This window comes from Eptatretus burgeri, chromosome 13 (assembly GCF_056783735.1).
Source record: "Eptatretus burgeri isolate ZD-2024b chromosome 13, Ebu_testis_v1, whole genome shotgun sequence".
NCBI classification, from domain to species: domain Eukaryota; kingdom Metazoa; phylum Chordata; class Myxini; order Myxiniformes; family Myxinidae; genus Eptatretus; species Eptatretus burgeri.
Window position 1 is genome coordinate 58,831,562 of NC_140973.1, and position 18,271 is coordinate 58,849,832.

Below are 18,271 nucleotides of genomic sequence, written 5' to 3' on the forward strand. Positions count from 1 at the left end.
CTCTGGAAAGGGAAGGGTGATCGCCAAGACTGCAACAACTACCGAGGGGTGACGCTGCTCTCAGTGCCGGGCAAGGTCTTTGCTCGGATAATTCTTGATAGGGTTCGCCACCATCTGCTTGAGCACCAGCGTCCAGAGCAGTCAGGCTTTACACCAAAGAGGTCAACGATTGACCGTATCCTTGCTCTTCGTGTCCTCACCGAACGCAGACGAGAGTTTCGGCAGGGGCTGCTTGCAGCCTATGTTGATCTCTGTAAAGCGTTCGATTCAGTGAATCGGGATGTCCTCTGGAGGATTCTTGGTCTTCGTGGGGTGCCACCAAAACTGATCGATCTGATGTCTGAACTCTACTCTGGTAATGAGAGTGCTGTGAAGTGTGGTGGTACCATCTCCGACTTATTTCCAGTTGTTACTGGAGTTCGTCAGGGGTGTGTACTTGCCCCCACACTTTTCAGCACTTGTATGGACTGCATTTTAGGGAGGATGTCGGAAAGATCAAGCTGCGGTGCATCGTTTGGGAATGTCAAGATCTCGGACCTTGATTTCGCAGATGATGCAGTCATCTTTGCGGAGACTTTAGATATCCTTTTTGGGGGCCCTCGAGGTGCTGATTGAGGAGTCAGAGCCGCTGGGATTATGAGTTTCTTGGGTCAAAACTAAGATCCAGGCTTTCGGTGACATCTTGGATGCTGCTGTCCTGTCTGTGTCTGTTTGCGGTGAGGATGTTGAGGTCGTGGATAGATTCACTTACCTTGGCAGTGATATTCATGTCTCTGCTGGCTGTGAGTCAGAGGTCAATAGACGTCTGGGTCGGGCCTGGGGAGTCATGGATTCACTGGATCATGGAGTGTGGTGCTGCCGGTACCTATGCGGGAGGACGAAAGTCCGAGTCTTCAGGTCCTTGGTACTTCCAGTCTTGCTCTATGGATGCGAGACTTGGACTCTGACCAAGGATCTGAGAGGGAGACTTATTTCCTTTGGTACCAGGTCTCTTCGGAGAATCCTTGGCTATCGCTGGTCAGATTTTGTGTCCAACGAGCGGTTGCTGAGAGAGACTCGGATGAGATTTGTTACCTGCATAGTCCGTGAGCGTCAGTTGCGGCTGTATGGACATGTGGCTCGTTTTCCTGACGCTGATCCTGCTCACCAGATTCTCTCGGCGAGGGAGTCTCGTGAGTGGAGGAGGCCAATGGGCCGACCACGTGCCTCGTGGTTGCAGCAGGTTGACCAGCATCTCAAGGATATGGGGATGGGCCTGGCATCTGCCTGGGGGATGGCCAGACGGAGGCCCCTGGAGTACAGGCGGAAAGTGGATGCAGCGATGTGCTGTTCTGGCACATGCTCCCATACCTGACCTGACCTGACAAATTTCCTGACCTTTTCCTTCACATCACCAGATGTGAGCACATCCTGGTTTACCCACATCAAGGATGATTGATCCATTGGGACCATACTCTGTGCAGAGCATTGGTCCTGCCTAAGCAGTCTCCTTGGCAATTGGGCACAATCCTGTACCGGTCACCACTCCGACAGGATACCGGCAAGCTGGCACTCATTTTGGATGACAGGTTGACAGGCCTCAGACCTCGGAAGGATGACAGGCAGAGTCAACCTCACCTGGTATCAATTCAACAGCTGAGTGGAATTTGAACTCAAGATCTTCAGATCCCAAGCCCACCACCCTAACCATTAAGCCAACACCAGGCATAGAGTATGGTCCCAATGGATGGATACATCAAAAAGTTGTGGATGGATTCAGATGAAATTTGGTGAACAGTTTGGGTGTGTGACAAAGATGAAATGATTTTATTTTGATGAAGATTCGGATCCAGATACTGGAATTTTTTCAGTGATTCTTCACCATTGATAGATGGAGCTAAAACTAAATATATAGGGCACGATATCTCAAAAAGTTATGGACGGATTTGGACGAAACTTGGTGGATGAGTTCGGTGACAAGAACAAGCCGATTAAATTTTAGTTCCGCTCCGAATCCAGATCCTCCCTATCAGTAGGATACAAAATATAAACTAATCAGCCTGTCCGAGGTATGCGTTCGACAGAGAGCCTTTGTCGACTTTACCTCCACCACCAAAGGTGCATGGAGGTTATGTTTTTCCTCCTGTCCATTTGTTTGTCTATGCATTTGTGAACAGGATATATCAAGTTGTGGACCAATTCAGACGAAATGTGGTGGCGAGTTTGGCCACGTGACGTAGACCAAATTATCAGATTTTGGTAAAGATCCGGATCTGGATGCGAGAATTTTCAAAGTGATTTTTCACCATTGAGAGATGGGCCCCCAAAAAAACGACATGTAGCAGGATATCTCAAAAAAGTTGTGGACGGATTTGGCCAAAACTTGGTGGGCAGGTTGAGTATGTAACAAGGAAGAGTTGATTCAACTTTGAAGAAGATCTGAATCCAGATTGGAGAATTTTTAAAAGTGATTCTTCACCATTGAGTGAGAGGGCTGAAACGATAAAAAATCACACGATATCTCAAAAAGTTCGAGACAGATTCAGATGTAATTTGGTTGATGAGTTGGTAAGTTGACAAGAACAAGCTGATTAAATTTTGGTTAAGGTCCGGATTCAGATCTGACCTATCAGTGGCAATACACTCTCCTCTGGTGACGGCAACTAATCAGTGTGGTGGAGGAATGCGCTCAACCTAGTCCTTGTGCCCTTCGACTTTCTTCTAATCAGCGTGGTGGAGGTATGCGCTTCACCGAGTACTCGTGCCCTTCTACTTTCTTCTAATTAGCGTGGTGGAGGTATGTGGTCCACCTAGTACTCGTGCCCTTCTACTTTCTTCGAATCGGCGTGGTGGAGGTATGCGTTCCACCTAGTCCTCGTGCCCTTCTACTTTCTTCGAATCAGCGTGGTGGAGGTATGCGCTCTACCTAGTCCTCGTGCCCTTCTACTTTCTTCTAATCAGCGTGGTGGAGGTATGTGCTCTACCTAGTCCTCGTGCCCTACTACTTTCTTCTAATCAGCGTGGTGGAGGTATGTGCTCTACCTAGTCCTCGTGCCCTACTACTTTCCTTGAATCAGCGTGGTGGAGGTATGCGCTCTACCTAGTCCTCGTGCCCTTCTACTTTCTTCTGTTTTTCTTTTCTCCTCCCCTTTTCATCCTGTCGCTGCTCCTCCCCGCAGGAACTGACGGCATTTTCTGACCGATTTGATTCCCGCTATCGTGCACGGGCAGAGTGTGTGTGTGTGTGTGTGTGTGTGTGAGTGAGTGTGAGTGAGTGTGTGTGTGTGTGAGTGAGTGTGAGTGAGTGTGTGAGTGAGTGTGTGAGAGTGAGTGATTCCAGATCCCAGGTCCGAGTTCCCAAGTTGTGGCGTCCGTTGATCGCAGTGAACGACCGAAGCATCCCAGCCCATTCGCTTACATTACAGGGACAACCCTCCAGGTCAGTTGGTTTCAACATTATCGATAATCCTCAGGTCGGTGTCCGATTCATCAGGAATTGTCATCGAACCACGAATAGACTGTTTCTAACGAAATGATATTCTCGACATCTTTTTGTTACGGAGACGAGCAAACAACGCTTCGAACAAACCAGTCTCCTCGGAAATACTTTTGCTTTGTGTTCGAGTTCGTGTCTCCTTGTCTATTCCTTTCACCAGCTGTCGGATATACGATCGGTATCATGTCTACCTGTACTTCACACCACCCCTCCAAAACTCATTTCTCCTTCCCCCCCCCCCCCTCTCGTTTTCTCCTCTCCTTTCCTCTCCCACTCTTCCCCTCCCCTTTCCCCCTCTCATTCTCCCCTCTCCTCTCCTATCCCCCTCTTCCCCTAGTTAACACTCAGCTTGTAACTATTTCTTCTTTTCTTTTTCTTCAATACATTCATCATTATTTATTCCACATTTATGACTTGTAGAGTTGGAATCCATTGTTTTATCAGGGCACATCGTCTTTCGTTCACTTTTGCCCTTTACAGGGATATTTGCATTAAATGTCGAGAGGAGCGATGGGGTGGCGTGGGGTAACTGTTCGAGTTTTGTGATCATTCGGAATGAATGATTCATTCCCCCTTAAAGTTGTATTTTTCCTCGTTTATCATTTCACCCTCAGAGTGTGAGATCATTCCCTCCATCATTTCACCATGAGGATGTGATCAATTACTGTGATCATTCCCTCCATCAATTCACCATGAGGATGTGTGATCACCATCCCTGTGATGATTCCCTCCATCATTTCACCATGAGGATGTGATCAATTACTGTGATCATTCCCTCCATCAATTCACCATGAGGATGTGTGATCACCATCCCTGTGATGATCCCCTCCATCATTTCACCATCAAGATGTGTGATCATTCCCTGTGATAATTTCACCATCAGGATGTGTGATCATTCCCTCCATCATTTCACCACCAGGATGTGTGATCATTCTCTCCATCATTTCACCATGAGGATGTGTGATCACCATCCCTGTGATCATTCCCTCCATCATTTCACCATCAGGATGTGTGATCATTCCCTCCATCATTTCACCATCAGGATGTGTGATCACCATCCCTGTGATAATTCCCTCCATCATTTCACCATCAGGATGTGTGATCATTCCCTCCATCATTTCACCACCAGGATGTGTGATCATTCTCTCCATCATTTCACCATGAGGATGTGTGATCACCATCCCTGTGATCATTCCCTCCATCATTTCACCATCAGGATGTGTGATCATTCCCTCTATCATTTCACCATGAGGATGTGATCATTCCCTGTGATCATTCCCTCCATCATTTCACCATCAGGATGTGTGATCATTCTCTGTGATGATCACACATCCTGATGGTGAAATTATTCCCTCCATCATTTCACCATGTGGATGTGTGATCATTCCCTCGATAATTTCTCCTTGAGGATGTGATCATTCCCTGTAATCATGCACTCAATCATTTCTCCGTGAAGATGTGTGATCATTCCTTTGATGATTTCACCAAACAGATGTGTGATCATCACCTGTGATCATTCCCTCAATCATTTCACCATGAGGATGTGTGATCATTCCCTGTGATCATTTCACCATGAGGATGTGTGATCATGCCCTCCATCATTTCACCATGAGGATATGTGATCATTCCCTGTGATCATTTCACCATGAGGATGTGTGATCATGCCCTCCATCATTTCACCATGAGGATGTGTGATCATTGCCTTTGATCATTCCCTCGATTTCTTCACCATGAGGATGTATGATCATTCTCGGTGATTATGCCCTCGATCATGAGGATTGTGATTATTCCCTGTGATCATTCCCCATGATCATTCCCTCCATCATTTCACCATGAGGATATATGATTATTCCCTGTGATCATGCCCTCGATCATTTCTCCATCAGAATGTGTGATCATTCCCCGTGATCATTCCCTCAATCATTTCTCCATCAGAATGTGTGATCATTCCCTCCATCATTTCACCATGCGGATGTATGATTATTCCCTGTGATCATGCCCTCGATCATTTCTCCATCAGTGTGTGATCATGCCCTCATTTTCACGGCCTTTTATGCTATACACGAGCGAAATAAATTTAGATTTTTGAACGTAATTTTGGTTTTAGCCCGAGTTTCCAAGACTGAATAGTGTTTAATACTGAAGGGTCACCTGTCATTTTGACGGGCTTTTGTTCTACTAGTAATATAAAATATATTCAAGTCTTTTAAATATTACATTAATTGTATCATACATGCATTTAAACTAAAGTCACAACAATTCTTATCATTTCGCACAACTACTATCAATCATAAATTACGTGTTGTTCAGTTCAAATTCACGGTTTGCATCGTAAAGGGCAGTTCTGTATGTAATCACGGATTCGAACATCCTTTTTTTTTTTTTTTTATATCTCTCTCTCTCTCTCTCTCTCTCTCTCTCTCTCTCTCTCTCTCTCTCTCTCTCTCTCTCTCTCTCTCTCTCTCTCTCTCTCTCTCTCTCTCTCTCTCTCTCTCTCTCTCTCTCTCTCTCTCTCTCTCTCTCTCTCTCTCTCTCTCGCTCTCTCTCTCTCTCTCTCTCTCTCTCTCTCTCTCTCTCTCTCTGTCTCTCTCTCTCTCTCTCTCTCTCTCTCTCACACACACACACACACACACACACACACACACACACACACACACACACACACACACACACACACACACACACACACACACACACACACACACACACACACACACACACACACACACACACACACACACACACACATACACACACACACACACACACACACACACACACACACACACACACACACACACACACACACACACACACACACACACACACACACACACACACTACCTTTCAGAATACCTTCGCAAGCAATCAAAAGGAAAGATCGCACACAACAACCACATTGCTGATATTGGATTCGCTATATATGCGAGATATCCCTTATTGTCGGGTTTTCCGTGTGCGTGCGTGCATGCAACGTAAGGCTCCACAGCACGGACCAGCGAACCTATTTCGATGAAACTTTGCCAACATGTGGAATATATACTGGGAATGTGCGTGTTTGAATTTCGTTGCTGTGCAGCGGCCGAAAAACCGCGTGCAGTATTTTCAATACTTGTCCTTCAGTTTTGAATGTAGAGTAACGAGACTTCGGAATTAAACACATCGAGATATTTAGAAAATTTTACTCGAGCCGATTTTTGATTGAGGTTTTATTTTTCATAGTCCTTCAAAAATCGGGTGTCTATTTACCGTCATTTTTTATGAGAGGCTTAGGAAAGTAGGCGGAGCTTAGGGAAAGTGGACGTGGTTGATGAAAAGTGGGAGTGGCGTAGGAAAGTGGGCGTGGTGTAGGGAGGTGGGCATGGCTTATGGGAAGTGGGCGTGGCTTATGAAAAATATTGTGTGGCTCAGGAGGTGTGGTCAGACAAGAGCATTGAGAGAAGTTTATCGGGTTTTCGTGTGTGTGTGTGTGTGTGTGTGTGTGTGTGTGTGTGTGTGTGTGTGTGTGTGTGTGTGTGTGTGTGTGTGTGTGTGTGTGCGCCTGCAATAGGGTGTCGATTTACCGTCATTTTTTATGAGGAGTGCTAGTTGGCAAAATACGCAATAGGAAAAATCTTGCCAGGCAGAGGAACAATTGTATGTGAACCAATACGTCTTGGCAATGAATCTTCGTCGGTGGATCAGTCAGAATGAAAAGCATCGTATCCAGCGCTTCGATCCTAGCGAATCCCTCGTTGCCTACTGGCTTGTCTTTAATTATATTGATCCAGACGGTCGTTTAGTTCATCAAAACTGTTTGCACATGAATCGTTTTTTTATGTATATATTCAACATTGTCAATACTAGTGCGTGCCTGTATGTGCGTGGCCATATGTGCAAAAAAAAACAAAAAAAAAAAACTTTCAAACCGTGTGCCAGATACAACCACACAGGCCGTTCCTTCGCTCTTGCATGCCCGTACGTGCGTGGCCGTACGTGCAAAAAAAAAATCTTTCAAACAACTCACAGGCCGTTCCTTTGCTCTCGTAAACGATGACTGGATTGGGGCATTGTGTGTATCGATAAATCTTCTTCTTCTTCTTCTTTCGGCTGCTCCCGTACGGGGTCGCCACAGCGGATCATCCGTATGATCCGCATAGTGATTTGGCACATGTTTTACGCCGGAAGCCCTTCCTGACGCAACCCTGGTCGCCTCTTACAACACAGGGATATGGTACACCTATTTTAACCGGGATGTACACCGGCCCAGTATACTGGCACTCATTTCGCTGACCTCGGAAGGATGACAGGCTGAGTCAACCCCCTGGTGTATTAATTCAGTGGCCCAACGGGGCTTGAACTCAGGACCTTTTGGATCCCAAGCCGCTGCCCTAACCACTGCGCCAACACCAGGCTTGTGTTTATCTATAAATGCGCATAAGAAATCGAGAAATTATTAGAATACAGTAAGTCATCACTATCCGGAAGTCTGTACGTTGTAACCCGTAATGGGGAACGTGGCTAAGGATCTCTTCCCCAACGGCCACGCCTCCGCAGCAACGTGTCCTGTCATTGGTAACTAAACGGTGCCCTTTCCCCATCGGCCACGCCTACGCAGCAACGCGTCTTGTCATTGGTTGGTAAATCAATGGCCATAACTTGGGAACCACTTGTCCGATTACTATCAAACCTTGAAAAGGCAGGCACATACTCCGGTCCCCAGCAATATATCTGGCAAGTTTCAATTAGATCAGACCAGTGGTTGTCGAGAAACAGCGGTCACAGACACAGGCCCGTCGCTAGGGGGGGCATTTGGGTGCAATGCCCCCCCATAGCACATCTGGTGCCCCCCCCACTTGTACGCCACCCATTTATGCCCTGTTGCACCCTGTGAACAACTTGGTGTTTAAGGACGAGTGCCCACTGTGAACTTGCTGTTTAAGAGTTCACCTGTGTGAACTAAAACCCTTATTCCAGATGTTCAACGTGGTGAATAATAAGGCCTTCTTGGATAAATTGTTCTCTACTTATATCCTTTGAATAACAGTCAAGAGATAAGTGTGCGCTTGTCAGCGCATCTCCAAAAGCAATTGGCAAGACAATACAGTCCAAGCCCACAAGATAAAAGATAATAACGCAAGCACCAATGCCAACAGCCAACACGACAGACAGCCGCAAGACCTCGTGTCAAATGTCGATGCTGTGGGTGGTTTTATATATATATATATATATATATATATATATATATATATATATATATATATATATAAAATATATATATTATATATTTTATATATATTATATATATATATATATATATCGTGGATCATTTAGTTTTAAGGAATAGCCAATCAGCGTATTCGATATGGAGACCCTATTGAGCAGGTTACCTGATTGGTTGTAAGTTAGGTATAAATGCAATATAGTCATAATATGATTAAGGAAAAGACATAAATTTACATAATTAAAGATGAAGTGCACGTGCACCGCGCGACCTTCACAACCCGTCAACCCTCCATCTTACAAAAGTAATTTTATAATGAAAATTAAAAATATGTGTTTGCAATCGTGCTTACATTTGAAATTATGCAGATGAAACCTGTTTTTGATGGATGCATCATTTAATAAATTAAACCGTCACCCGTCTAATCTCGCGAATCGTGAGATTAGTGACACGAGTCACGAGGGACGAATCGCGGAGAGCGCGAGCTTGCAGCAGGAGAAAAAGACGTGGATGATGGATATACGAAAATGGCTCAGAAAAGGAAAAAATGCAACCGACGAAAATAAAGAAGATGATGAAAGAAGTTGGAGGAGGAGGAAAAGACTCATGTCAATGAAATACGGACAGAAGCTGGCCCACCTGGCCAAGCCAGCAACGTTAGCCCTGCAGCTGGAGCCCCAGCGCAGGCAGCCGAGTTTCCACGCTCGGTGGCGGCCTCGGGGTCGGGTGTGACTGTCAAGCCGCTTCCCGATGATCTTGGAAGTGAGAGACCGAATCGAGTTGTTCTACAGCAGTACCCTGGCCATCTGTTTCAGAACAAGAGTCGCTCGTTTGTGTCCTCGTGGTACCAGACTAATGAATGGCTGGAATACAGTGTGCAGACAGATGCAGCATTCTGCTATCCATGTAGGAAGTTTAACACCGCACGTGGCCCAGTGGACTCTACTTTCACAGTGCGAGGCTCCCGGAATTGGAAACATGCCGTTGAGAAAGGCAGGGGGTTTCACAAACACGCAATTTCAAAGGAACATTCAACTTGTGTTTTGAGGTGGAAGGAGAATGAGAGGCGCAACGATTGTGGTAAGGAGATTTCCACACTCCTCAATGCTGACCAGCTAAATAGAAACCGATACTATGTGTCCGCTCTTAGATGTTGTGGGATTTCTCGCCGAAAATCAGATACCTTTTAGAGGGAGCCTTGATATTTTTGAAGATATGTCAGATGGGCGCAGTGGGCTCTTCCTCTCACTTTTAAACTACACACTCAAAAAAGACACCGAACTCGCCGAAATAATAAAGCATATCCCATGAAACGCAAACTATACTAGTCCGGAAATGCCGAATGAACTGATCTGCACATTGAGTAATGTTGTGACGGATGCCCTCGTGGAAGAAGTAGGCACATCGTGGTTTACCATCAAGGTGGATGGGACGAGGGACCCCACTGAATGTGACAACATATCAATCATCATTCGCTTTGTATCGGCATCAAATGAAGCAACAGAGCGTCTACTCACAATAGCTACAGCCGACACTGGAGATGCAAAAACATTGACAGACCTAATAATTACAGAGCTGACAAAACAGGATTTGACACGTCAAGAATATTAAGTCAGGTGTACGACGGGGCTTCGGTAATGGCTGGGAAGCACGGTGGGGTGCAAAAGTTGTTGCAAGAGATATTGGAAAGAGAAATCCCCGATGTGCACTGCTTAAATCACCAACTCCATCTGGTAGTTATCCACGCACTGGCAGCAGAGAAAGCTGTCACTGATTTCCTCGAGGTTTGTTGTTGCCTGTACAAATTCTTCAGAAAGCCCACTGTTGCTGCACAGTATAAAGGTGAGCGGTTAAAACGACTTCTTGATCAAAGGTGGACGGGACATTCAGCCACCGTGTCTGTCATCATAGGATCTTTTAAGGATATCACATCCTTACTGTCGGAGATTGATGCAGAGCGCGCCTACGGTGAAGAGATGAGGATGGAGGCTATTGGGCTTTTGCGGGAAGTCTCTGGGCCTGTCTTCATGTTCACTGCTATCTTTGTACAAAAACTGCTGATGTTGTTAGATGGCCCTAACAGACTCTTGCAGGCACAGGACATGGACTTGCTAACGGGGTTGGAACTGGTGGCGAGTGCTACAGAGTGCGTGAAGAAACTCCGCTCTGAGGATGAGTTCACTGATCTGTGGAACAAGGCCAACGATGCTCGCACTTCTACACCTGCACCACCAAAACGGAGACGCACAATGCATAAGAACTTGGAACAGTTTGTAGTTTTGGAGACTTCAGGACAAAACAACGACAATGACAAGACGGAACTGCAGAGGGTTTTTTACAGCGCAATTGACACTGTGCTTGGAGAGATCGCTCAGCGCTTCAGTGAGCACAACACACAACTCGCCCGTTCACTCGCTGCCTTGAATCCCAAAAATAGCACGTTTTTGGATCCCCACTTGCTCCAGCACATCATGACATTAACAAAGTCAACCATCAGTGAAACTGAGTGTGTGGTTGCAAAGCAGTTTCTTTGCTCACAGACAGAAAAGCAGCCAAACGAGAGATGGACAACACAAAAACTCCTCTCAACTTACCACAAAACGCTGGAAGCCAAGTGTAGTGACTGCCATGAGACTTGGACTAACATTTGGTGCGTCCACTGCCATGTGTGAAAACTCATTCTCAACATTGAGGAATGTCTTCACTGACCATCGACGGTCCATGCGCCATGCACGCAAGGCACAACTGGTACAGCTGGCCTTCGAGAGAGACCTCACACGTAAATGCCTGAATGAATGGAAGGAGAAGGTCCTCAGAAGATTCCACACTGAGACGCGTCGCCTGCAGCTCTTCTGACAGCGAGTACAGTAGTATAAAAACTATACGAGGAGTTCAGATTGTGTGTGTGACTGCTGGTGATGCGTGTGTGGTTGTGGTTGCAGTGTGGTTGTGGTCAGCACCCACTGTGGTCGGCTGCTTTGTACTTCTGATGTTTAAGTTAAATGTTGTGTTTGGTGCTTTGCATATCCCATATCTCGTGCTTTGTGTATAACCTTACCTCTGTGTAATTGACTGCTTTAAATGCGGACCTTGTGGTATCTTCAGGCTGGTCGTATTTGCTGTTGATAGTTTAATGTGGTGATCGCAGGTCATGGCCCACTGTATCTTATTTCAAAGTGCACTGATTCCGGTGCCAACTTCCCCCGTTTAGTCATTGTATCTCTGGTATATTAATTTTCTCATGCCAATTCTTGACAACACCTTGTATAAGTGCACCTGAATTGGTGCCAATTGTCTAATCATTGAATATCTGCATTGTGAATGTGCCAGTTTGTTGCGGCTCTCCTGCATTCGGATAATTTTAGGCCAAAAACATCGGAACATATTAAATCTCACTGAGATCAATTTGGTTAGTATGCGTCGGCAACCTAAGTATAGATGTGTCAATGCTGCATGAATACAATAGTATACCGGGTTATCAAAAATGTTAAATATAATAATTGTGCCCCCCCATCCAGTTCATATGCCCCCCTTAACACTGAGCCCTGGCTACGGGCCTGCACAGACACACACACACACACACACACACACACACACACACACACACACACACACACACACACACACACACACACACACACACACACACACACACACACACACACACACTGCTGGAATTATAGATAGATGAATGTTGAAGGCACAATTATGAGGTTGTCTGACCGGGCAACGAAGTAATTCGTTTGGTTGTCTGACACCAAATTTTGGTTGCCCCGGGCAACCGTTGATGTTGAGCCTTGTCCTCCACTGTAAATGGATGAAGTTTATAGGAGAGTATGTGTGTATGTGTCGTGTTTTTTGTGTTGTTCTACTGGAACTTTCTGATGTGCAGTGTGTGACATTGAAATTATCATTATGATCTCTTGAGTTCATTACGCTAATTAACAACAAAGAACCTAAAATAATTCCCTTGTTTTAAATGCATGTCATGTTAAGGTGTACAGAGCAGCTTCATCGGTCCTTCCACGGCATGGATTTCTAATTACAAAATAAATAGCAATAAGAATGATAACATTGCAATAAGGCATATATTAATTAATACTAATAATATTAACAACAATTAATCGTCGTATGATTTGGCAAAAATAATAAACATATAATCCCCCCCCCCCAACCCCACCTTGACCAAAGCTCATCTGGGCTTGGTGAAAGGCAAGCTAATGCTCCAGCAGTACAGGCAGGTATGCCAATGACAATTTGGTCCAGTGGAACAATGGGTCCAATGGTGATGTAAATGAAGCTCATTGAAAGCCAACTCTAACCTTGCTTGTACCAAATCCACTGTTTTGTTTTGTTCTTGCGTATGGCAGCTTGGCTGTCAGCTAGCTGTAATTTCTTGGAGCACAGCTGTGCCACCGATACTGTGCCCCTCTACCAATACACTGGTACTCATTTTGCTGACTTCAGAAGGATGCCAGGCTGAGTCAACCTCACCTGGTGTTAAGTCAGCAGCCAACAGGACTTTAACTCAGGACTCTAGGATCCCGAGGATCCCGAGGATCCCAAGCCAGCCACCCTAACCACTAAGCCAACATCAGGCTTCTACCAAATCCACTGTATTAACTAAAGTAGTAGTATAGCACATCAAGCTTGAAATGGACCCTCTCACCCTCCGTGCACATTTTCCCACGATTCAAAGCAGCTTGTGCTTTACCAGAGTTATTAAAGCCATATTCCCACTCACGTAACGTAACAAAGTTATGTTGCTGCATTATGGATTTGAGTTCTTGATCCTTATGCACCTGTGGGAGGAATTCTGCACTTTATTGTGTTGCTAACCTCGCAAAATAAATAATGCCTATAAATCTATGCAAAATAATGTGCAGAAACCAAGGGAGAATTTATTTATTTAGCTATTTTTATTTACAAGGTCGTGGCTCATGGAAGAGTGAAGTTATTTTGGGTATGAGTTGCTGTGAACCATGACACATTCTGATCTGCATCACGGTTCATTCTGCATACCAGACTCGGTGGTGTTTAAAATCATTAGAGTGTCCGTTCGGGAGGTTGGTGGTTCACCCCCAGCTGAGTCATACTGAAGATTTTTAAAATGGTACATCATGTTCGACCTTTAAAATGTCAAGAGCACAGACAATCCCTATAGGTTGACATCCATGGGGAGGAGGAAATTCCTCCTAAGAAAATAACCTGGGTGGTGCCATTGTGACGTTGCTGGTACTCAGAGTACTCCGGTAAGTGACGGCACTTCCCCCAAGCTCAATGGCTGTGTTTATCTTGTTCTAACAGTCGTGTGTGTGTGTGTGTGTGTGTGTGTGTGTGTGTGTGTGTGTGTGTGTGTGTGTGTGTGTGTGTGTGTGTGTGTGTGTGTGTGTGTGTTCCACTAAGAGCCTTGGATCACTTGTAATAAAAAAGTGCATTCCTTTGCATTTTGTACCCTCCCCTAGTGGGTATGGCTAAGGATTGACATGCAAGATTGAGTGTGAATGTCATTGGCATGTGACAATTATTCACCATCAACAAAAGGAAGATTACTCCTTTTAAAAGCGATTTCTTGCTCAACAAGTACAGTACTTTGAACAAAATCACAAAGTCTTTTTGTGAGAGTGGGACTGAGGCTTTATGGTGGCAGTTTCACAATGATGGGCTACTGGCTTTGATGCAGAACTATTGTGAGGGTCATTACGTCTGCCAGCGTACACCTTTCCCTACTGCTGTGTTGGTTAGAAATTAGTTTTGTGACGACGCCATTTGAACATCTGCTGTCTTCCAGCCAAAAGCCCTGACTTGAAGCCATTCCAACCACTCTCAGTGGGACTTATCAAAACGCCGTTTGAGAGTTGACAGTCAACCGAGCACGGCTTACTAATGAACCTGTCTGAACCTGTCCTGAAGGAGGAATGGTGTAGTTTTACACCTGATATGATATCCACTGACATTGGGTACAAAGTGTTGACGAGGGTGACACCACATTAGAAATTGAGTTTACGGTTATAAATCGCTAACCATGCTTATTTCACAATACTTCTGAGAATGTGTTGGGGCTCATAAAAATGTAATCGATCAGGTTTGCATTACATGGACTTTCAAACTTGCAAAAAAGGATTTTTTCTTTTTTTTTCTTTTTTTATGATGACACGTAGGAGCTTGTTCATACAGGGTGATCCATAATTAAGTCCCTATCGAATAAATAAGTGTGTGTGTGTGTGTGTGTGTGTGTGTGTGTGTGTGTGTGTGTGTGTGTGTGTGTGTGTGTGTGTGTGTGTGTGTGTGTGTGTGTGTGTGTGTGTGTGTGATTGTGTTGTACATGGAAATGGAGTCTGAACACACGTGCTTGCTGGAATCGTATCATAATGAAAATGCTTTCCTTTTTTTTTATTTGTTGTGTTTTGTCCTTCCTTTTTCTCTTGTGAAGAAACACATTTTCGGCTTCATGCGAAGGAGGGCGTTGTGTTAATCGAGGAGGGACAGGATGGGTTGCAAAGTTGTTGCTCCACTTGAATGTTGACATCTTTACAGGAAACATAAGTACCCAGATAACTGGTTATTTTTGTCTTTCATGCACTGTAATTTGTTATTTCTTATTGTACTTAACTTTCTTGTTGTTATTGTTTCAGCAAGCATTGGTGTGGAGATATTATGAAACGCACATGCCATAAAAAATGCTCAGAACAATTACCAAAGAATATAGAATGAGGCTGAGCCTGAACACATACCTCTCTCCAAGAAACAAAATCAAAGCCATAAACCAACGAGCAGTACCAGTGTTTCTACACAGCTTCGGAATAATAAACTGGCCACAAGCGGAAATCAGAAAACTTGACATCAGAACAGGAAACACCTCACTATCCACAAAAATCAATGCATCCCGAGAAGGTACCTCCTGAGACGAGGAGGGGGTGGCGGCATCATGTAACTCAATCAAGTGCACAGAGTGACAACTGTAGGATTCGCAGAGCACATGAAAAGTTCAACAGACTACCGAATACAATTTATACACAAGCATGAACACAACAAGCCAGAAAAGATATCTCTCGCTCACCTTGCAAAAAAATTCCAAAAACAGGTGTGAATAGAAGATGTCATGCACAGAACTGAAACAGCAACAAATACAGCCCCAACGATTTCAAAAAAGACAAAAGAAAAATACAAGATGAAATACCAATAGATATATAGATAGTCACAACTGGGAGAAAGACAAAATAGCAGGGAAACATATGAGTTGGACAGATTGAGGATAGACAAAAAAACATCACTGGAATGGCTAAGAAGAGGTCAGCTCAATTGAGACAGAGAACAAATGATTATAAAGGCCCAAGACCAAGGACACGACACGAATGGCTTTAAAAAAAAAATTGGCAGGACTGAGCCAATTGGACAAGTGCAGATTTTGCAAGGGAGAACTAGGAAGCTCTCGTCATCTCTGATTGTGATGTAAAAAAACTCATGTCAGAACAGCTGTAACCTCAAAGGCACAACCAGGTATGTTGAGTAATCCACCGGCATATCTGCAGAAATTTCAATATCCCAGTTCCACATGGAAACATGAACTAAAGCAATCATCGAAAACAAGGACATAATGCTCACGTTCGACCTGATGATCCCATCCAGCGTGAACATAGAAATCAGAGCACTACAGCCAGACATAGTTCTCAGATATAAAAATGAAAAAAAAAAGGCATTGTTACTTGCTGTTTCAGTCACCGGTGATTTTGGTCTAAATAATGCAGAAATCAAGAAAATGATCAAAATATCAAGACCTCAGGAATGAAGTGAAAAGATCCTGGAAAAAAAAAGAGCACTGAAATTGTTCCAGTGATAATTGGAGCAATGGGATTTTTTTTGTACACATTGTCGAGGCTCACATGAGAGCAAAAACACAACGCACAGCAAGGAGAGTGGGGGGCATGAGACAAGATGGGCGGGAGAGGGAAGGACAAAACAGTAGGGAACAGAGAGATCTGTGTAAGGGAGAGGGATGGGGCGGGGAACACGGGGTATACAAGATGGACACGACAGGGACTTTAAGGAAGGAAAGCAGGGAATTTGAAGAAAGTGGGTTTGGGGTGGATTTACAGGGCGATAAAAGATCGAGATTTTGGATGGGGGAAGATAAGAGATGGTGGTGAACGGCTGTTTTGAAGGCCTGGAGGAAGAATGGGATTCAAGAGTGTGGGAGTTTATTCCAAAGGCAGGGAAAGAGGAATGAGAGACCTTGAGTGCCCTGCGGAAATATTAGAGAGCTTCAGCAACGACAGCGAGAGAGCGGCAGCAACCCCGGGGAGAGATTCTCCTCAGCACAACTCCAGAGAGAGATTCAGCAATGACCGAGAGAGCTTCAGCAATGACAGCGAGAGAGCGGCAGCAACCCCAGAGAGAGAGAACAAACGCTCCGTGCGCGCTTTTTATTACCCACGCTCCGCCCCTCCACTCTCGCCCCGCCCTCCTTCCAGAACCTGCGGGAAACTTACAGAACATGCGGGAACCTTCTCGACGGGAGCGTTTTCCCGCCAAATCGGGGACGCTCGCTCGCCGCTGCATTTGTCTTCTGCCACAGCAGGGTGGAATTCACCGTGGAGACGCCATTCGTCCGGGGGAGGGGGAACGGGGGCCGCCTGCTTTCCCTCGACGAAGGCCAGGCCTCTGGCAACTGTGTGCCGAGGTGGAAACGTGGTGGTGTGGTTATGGGGGTTGTGGTTAAGGTGGTTGTGTGAAGCGATTGGTCCAAAATAATGATGGTAAAGAAAAACGGCTACCTGAAGATCACAGCCCTGTCCACACGAATTACCCCATTAAACAACGGTGGGGAAATCTATCTGAACACACACTTAGCAATATAACAGAACTAAGGACCTTTATGGTGTTCTGCGAATTTCCACAGCCATAACAATATATATATATATATATATATATATATATATATATATATATATATATATATATATATATATATATATATGTTTGTATGTATGTATATATATATATATAGATGTGTGTGTGTGTGTGTGTGTGTGTGTGTGTGTGTATATATATAAATATATATATATATATATATATATATATATATATATATATATATATATATATATATATATATATATATGTATATGTATATATATATATATATATATGTGTGTGTGTGTATATATATATATATATATATATATATATATATATATATATATATATATATATATATATATATATATATACATATATATATATATATATATATATATATATATATATATATATATATATATATATATATATATATATATATATATATACACACATATATATATTGTTGTGGTTACCAAGTTCGCAAACCACCATTCAGGTCCCTTAGGTGAGATATCTCGGTAAGTATATGTGTCGTTAGGCCCAAACCCGTTGTCTAGTGGGAATACATGTCATTCATGCGTGCTGCGACTCTTCAGGATAGCCGTTTTTCTTTTACTATCTTTATTTTGGACCAACCGCCATTGTTACCACCAACCACAACATCAACCACCCACCGTGGCGCCGCTTCACGTCACACCTCGCAACCGTCGCATCGCCACCGTTCTTGCGCC

The 18,271-nt window shown here is 44.3% G+C and overlaps 1 protein-coding gene across 6 annotated transcripts in view; it reads left to right on the top strand.

Moving 5' to 3' along the window:
• Positions 1-3,164: 3,164 nt before the first annotated feature.
• Positions 3,165-18,271, top strand: part of LOC147014568 (RELT-like protein 1) — an 83,156-nt gene continuing 68,049 nt past the window's right edge. For 3 of the 6 annotated variants that reach the window (XM_085852616.1, XM_085852617.1, XM_085852618.1), the window contains exon 1: positions 3,222-3,418. The gene's annotated coding sequence lies outside the window, so the exon portion shown is untranslated. The other 3 variants (XM_085852614.1, XR_015050805.1, XM_085852615.1) reach the window with 3 other exon arrangements.